Source organism: Silene latifolia, chromosome 11 (assembly GCF_048544455.1).
Source record: "Silene latifolia isolate original U9 population chromosome 11, ASM4854445v1, whole genome shotgun sequence".
Lineage (NCBI taxonomy): Eukaryota > Viridiplantae > Streptophyta > Magnoliopsida > Caryophyllales > Caryophyllaceae > Silene > Silene latifolia.
In genome coordinates, this window is record NC_133536.1 from 156,224,384 (window position 1) to 156,231,476 (window position 7,093).

Here is a 7,093-nt window from a genome sequence, read left to right on the forward strand (position 1 = left end):
AGGCACACATTAACTACTAATGTGACATTAACTCGTCGAGTAACTCGGAATAGTTACCTTAAGCTAGCAAAGAGACAAGCAATAACTTGAGAAAGCTTCTAAAACCCAAAATTACTCTTCCTCTTCAACCACATATGAGCCACTTAAAATAATTATGTGAAAGGACGATATTAACGAATTATCTTTATATAAAATATGAGACGGAAATTAATTTAAATCAAAACATGTAAATCATATTCATTAGCTACTGTCTTATGTTCATAAACCATTATGACCCTCCCTTTTGACAGGCATACCAAGAAAATTGTCACAACTTTTACGCCCTAGAAACAGTCCCATAAAGCACCATTTTATCCGTCCCAAAACTGAGCCCAAACCAGCCTGTCACGGCTCCCAAAACCGAGGCCAAAACAGCCCACACGGCCTCCATTTCGATCGTCCCAAAACAAATCTGAAAGTCGCACAAAACTCGTATCAAAACAGTTCAATCAATCCTAAACCAGTCCTAAACCGAGTCAAAACAGTCCCAAAAATGTCCCAAAGTACCTACAAAGCGGACTCAAAAACAAATCTAATTTACCGCACAATACCACAACTAAACAAGATCCCAAATAGCATCCCAAAACGATCTCTACATGTCGATCCACCGTCTCAAATATACCACTTACTAGCTAGCATCCCAAATGATCCCTAGAGGTCAGTATACACCGTCTCAATCATCTCCACATATCAGTATACACCGTCTCAACTATACAACTGACTAATTAACATCCATAATGATCCCTATATATAATTATACACCGTCTCAACTATAAAACAGACTAACCAGCTTTCAAAATACACATATTTAACAAGTAATACTGAGTAACCTATCATTATTACCTTTTTCCGATTGAACTAATCATTTATGACTAACAATTATTCTACCAGACCGTCTATTTAGTACATACAACCGTCTTATAATAAACAAAGCTAAAAAAATATAAATTGGGTTTGTAAAAATACATAACGAAAATGAATTTTACTTACAACGGATTGACGAGAACGACGAAAGGAGCGCTATGGAACAAAAATAGTTGAAAACGGATAAGGAACGAAGTACCGACGTCGATCAACAGATCAAATTTGAAAAGGAAATAAGAATTCGCCAGAAGAAGAAACAAAAAGAACGAAGAAGAAGAAAAGTTGACGTGAGAAATTAGAAATGAGACAGCAGCCTGCTAGCCTGCTATTTATTATACGTACGTTTTTTCGTCGTTAAGAAACTTCGATCGTTATTAAAATCGTTTCGAGTTAAATTTAACCGATTTAAGTAAAAGTTTCTGTAATAAAACGGAATCAATAATAAATAAATTTAATGAGTGAAAATAAAATAAACTCGGCTAGTTAACGTAAATAATACAATATCAGCTTGAATCGGAATTATTAGCGATTTTTACGAAACTAACGGATATTAATAAAAATTGCTATTTTAGTGAAATAAGCTCAAAATAGCTAATTGGACGGTTTTGTTCCCAAAATCCATCTAGGGTTCACTTACAACAACTTTCGTAAGGACTCGTAAAGAAACGGAAATTATTAAATAAATAAACTCGAACTAACTTTAAATAAACTTCTTAATGATTATTAAAATTAACGTATCGAATTATGATGAAATTAATTAATTAGCTAAGCATATATATATAAATCGTTAAATGATGTAATTAAATTCAAAATAGCAATTAACAGAATTTTATCCAACTTAATAAAATACGGGGTGTTACAATCACCCCATCTTTTTAAAAAATTTCGTCCTCGAAACTTGAAAGTAGAAATGGAAGGTTATGAAAATAAAACTGGAATTTTTGAAATTGGTAACCCAAAATATTAAAAGGTTGCAAATAGTAAGAATTAAAATTCTTTCAAATTTTCAAATAAAATTTTCTCAATCGAACCGATTCTCATCAAAGGAACGGAAGTGCTCTCGTTGCGCATTCAAGAACATCACATTCCAAATCCAAGATAAGGTCAAAGGCAAATCATTTGTATAAATCGAAAATCAAAATACTTTCAGAAACATTAATGAAAAGTTTTCAAATGTATAAGTCTCATTCATGGAACGAAATTGCTCTTGTCGTGCACACAAGAGCGCTAACTTTCCAAGTCAAAGACAAATTTAAAACCGAAAATCACTCGTCGACAAGAGTAGAACAAGTTATTAAACAGTTCTAATAACGAGTTCTAACATCCGATCAACGTTAAAATCAAAAGAAAAGGTAATTTACCCAAATTTTCTTTTGCAAAAAGCCAAAATAGAAATAAAGGTTTCACTTTTAAACCCAATTGGGGTCAAATCCTGAAAATGTAACATTAAACTTTGACAAAGAAGTCATAAATAGATCAAAGTTAACAGAAATTGGATAAAATTTAAAAAAATCTCAGGTTTAGCAACTCAAAACTATGATAAAGAAGTCTATACTCAAAGAGCAATTAGAGAATTAAATCGAATTTTCATTTTCAAATCTTTAAAATAGGTTAGGTTTGCAGAAGTGACATAAACTTTTTTAAAAAAATGAATCGAAACTGGTAGCTTGAAAGTTTAGAAGTTGTACAAAAAGGGAAAGTAACTTAGATAGCATAAAAACAAAGTATGTTAAGAGTGCTCAAACTTAACCAACAAAAGAGCTATAATGACTTTCATAGGGTAAAAATTGAAGTCAAAATTACAAGGATGTTAAAGATAGAGTTTCACAAGATACGAGTGTCAAACTTAAAGGAGGAGCAAGATGAAGTGAGGAAATGAGGTATGAACGGTAACGCTTATGATCAAGGAGAAAGGGAAATTAGCCAACAAGGGAACGCCAGACACTCTTATCTCAAACAACAACATCACTCAAAACGGTTCCGAAAACTTCCTAACAACAAAACTCATAACCACATCACTCCCAAGGGTTTCCTCAATCGCTTATGTTACCTCATCCTAATCTATTCCCTGAAACAAGGTACTCCACTATAAGTGTGATCTCATCGCTCCAAATCCTCAAACATCCAGAAACAACTTTCACAAGCCTAAGGTCAAGGCTTCCAACAAAGCTATATTCGTATCCAACTAGTGACAACTATGGGTTCCTTAAAAAAATAAACCTTCAATCAAGAATCCCAATACCAAGCTCCAAACTCCAAGAGAAGGTTCCTCAAATATTCCACAAGGTTCTCATTTCAAAACAAGGTAGTAACATACCAACCCCAAAATCTGAAAAATCAATAGGATCTCAAGTTTCTCTATCCTTTTACTTATCAAGGATTCCCAAAAGCGGAACTACACCCACTACACTCGCTAGGACATCATCCCATCATCTCAAGTACTCAATGCGACCTCAAGGTCTATAAAACTATAGGGTTAACAAATTCTTCTCAATACTAAATCTCTCTCAACTCAAGAACTCTCAAGAGCCAACTAATAATCCCACATTAGCTTTTCTCATATGGTCATACCCATTATCAAACTCTCATGTCCAAAGTGATTATGGAAGCCAATCACAACTCGACTTACTTAGTCAAGGAACTAGGTATAAGAATCACTAAGTATGTCTCATCACCTTACCTAAGTCTTTCTAACATCACGACTTCTCAAAGCCAGGGTTAAGGGTCAAACACAAACAATCTCCTCAAAAGTCGAATTTTCCAACCCAGGTCAACATTCCTCAAAAGAAAGAGTACTATCAAATGGCGTTAAGGGAGGATAAGCAAAGAACAAAAGACAAGTTAGGAGTACAAGCGTAACTTTTAAAGTAAAACTAAAGGGAGTTTAGAAGGAGGATAAGCACCAAGAGATTAAGAATAAGGCGAGATACAAAAAGAAAGAGAAACATCTTCAAGGAAGTAAAAGCATTCTTCAAAGGTTGAACAAATCTTCAATCCTCAGCAATCGGCACTAAATCTTGATCTTCGTAAAATATAAGTGTCCTTTCAATGGAATGGAGATACTCTTGGCGATCACTCAAGAACATCAATATTCCAATTCAAAGACATAAAAATACATTTTTACACCAACAAATGATAAAACTAATTATCAGACGTCTCCAATAACAAGCTTTAACACTAATTGACGTTAAAACCAGTGAAAAACATTAAAATATTTTCAAAACCTTTAGTTCAATTTTTTTTTTATAATAAGGGTAATAACTCCATTAGCTATAGATAAGTTCACGGTCATTGATCCAAGAACGCAACAATTATTAAATGACAATCAACAAACAGGTTAGTACCTAACAAAGAACAAACACAAAGAGACTACAACATAAGATCCTAAATCTACCCATCCTACCTGTCTCTCAAGTTTATTATTTTAAGGTCAAGTTATTTATAGTAGGGTGCACAAACGTGCGTCGGGAGCAAATATGCTCTGATACCAACTGTGACACCCTCATGTATTGCGGAAAAGTAAACACGTAATTCTAGAATAAAACTGCATGGATATGTTTGTAATAGGTTCATTTGGGTAAAAACCTGTAATTTTTAAAACCTGAACCTGTTATAAAGATATCCAAATTGGAAGGTGTCAAACATACAAGGTCTAACTAGAAGTTTCATAACCTGACCATCGCTAAAGTTGCGAATAGCAAATTATACAACCAAATGTAAAGAGGGAGACATATGTCCCTAAAATGTATGTGACATAAAAAGGGTTTAAGGGTCACCATAAAATAAAACCAGTCTAGGTCCCAAGGTTACTTTGCTCGCTAGCTCGTCCATGTACCCCATATATGCATCACCTACCTGTCATTCGCATTTTATACAAATACGAAAGCCACAGTCAGTGGGGAGTAACTCCGAGTTCTCCCAGCCACGAAATGTCATAATTAATATAACATGTAAACATAAGAATATGAATATGAATCACACACTGCCTTAGCATATAGATGCTAAGGCAATCGTGCTTATCATGTGAACAATATAACGCCACATAGTCCTAGCATGTGAATACTAGACCGACTCATACTACACTATCATGTGAATCACATAACATCCAGGAATCCAAACTCTATCAACCATAGCCGGCTTGCATCTCACCTTCTATGATTCATAGAATCATCAAACAAGAAAGGGCAATATATCAAAGACGGGCATAAGTTCTTAGTACCGTCAATAGTCACTTTGTAACTCGAGTCTATACCACGAGGTAGGGAAGGTAATCGAACCGGTATCTTGGCTCAGCGGTTACTATTAAGAAAACATGGCCAAGAGACAACACAACCCTAGCCTAAAATCTGCACAGACCTAGACATGCGGATACACACCACCGCACCCAAGACTCACAACTTTTTTAAAACAAAGCGAAGTGAGTACCCTAAGGACACCACCGAAGGGTTGGCTAGTACTTAAGCTGACCCCATACTATCAAAATAAGTACCTGAGGTCATGCCCCAACTTGGATATAAATCCACTAGTCAGGAACACAAAGGCTATCAAGCAGTGAACATATACTCGTCAGAGACTATAAAGACCTATCTATGATGAAGGCCGAAGTACTCACCTAGGACCTAGTCCCAGCTAGTCCCAGCTTGAATACTTTAGCCCACACCACACAAGACAAATAGGACACCCACTTAACCATAAGAGGGCAAAGAGTCCAACTTACCAACATAAATGCTAACATTCCATCATGTGAAAGGCTATATAAATGTCTATTCAAATGAGACAATCCAACAATATCCTCAATATCAACAATAATCCAAATTCCAATTAACCGTTAATCTCATAATTCATGAGAACAAGCTAAAATGGCAACAAGACAAGAAGACTGAAGTAAAAGGCAACCAATTCATCCAACAACCAACATGTGAAATGATAATTACAAATATCAAGGCATAACATAAAACCTCCAATAACAACTAATCTCACCTCAAAGACAAACCCTCGACCCGAGTCCCGCGATGGGTCATCGGTCAAATCGAGGCTGACTGGTTTAAACCTAGCTTGACCAAACTCGTTCGGTCAATCTGGCCCAGCTCAGAGTCTTGGCTTACTTTGGCTCAAATTACAAAATTTATCGCAATATTATTCTCATGCTATTTCTAATTTCTATCATGTGAAAAACGAAAGTAACACATTATCAATCACCTAAACACTTAACAAACAACAGGCACACATTAACTACTAATGTGACATTAACTCGTCGAGTAACTCGGAATAGTTACCTTAAGCTAGCAAAGAGACAAGCAATAACTTGAGAAAGCTTCTAAAACCCAAAATTACTCTTCCTCTTCAACCACATATGAGCCACCTAAAATAATTATGTGAAAGGACGATATTAACGAATTATCTTTATATAAAATATGAGACGGAAATTAATTTAAATCAAAACATGTAAATCATATTCATTAGCTACTGTCTTATGTTCATAAACCATTATGAACCTCCCTTTTGACAGGCATACCAAGAAAATTTTCACAACTTTTACGCCCTAGAAACAGTCCCATAAAGCACCATTTTATCCGTCCCAAAACTGAGCCCAAACCAGCCTGTCACGGCTCCCAAAACCGAGGCCAAAACAGCCCACACGGCCTCCATTTCGATCGTCCCAAAAACAATCAAAGTCGCACAAAACTGTATCAAAACAGTTCAATCAATCCTAAACCAGTCCTAAACCGAGTCAAAACAGTCCCAAAAATGTCCCAAAGTACCTACAAAGCGGACTCAAAAACAGTCCTAATTTACTGCACAATACCACAACTAAACAAGATCCCAAATAGCATCCCAAAACGATCTCTACATGTCAGTATCCACCGTCTCAAATATACCACTTACTAGCTAGCATCCCAAATGATCCCTAGAGGTCAGTATACACCGTCTCAATCATCTCCACATATCAGTATACACCGTCTCAACTATACAACTGACTAATTAACATCCATAATGATCCCTATATATAATTATACACCGTCTCAACTATAAAACAGACTAACCAGCTTTCAAAATACACATATTTAACAAGTAATACTGAGTAACCTATCATTATTACCTTTTTCCGATTGAACTAATCATTTATGACTAACAATTATTCTACCAGACCGTCTATTTAGTACATACAACCGTCTTATAATAAACAAAG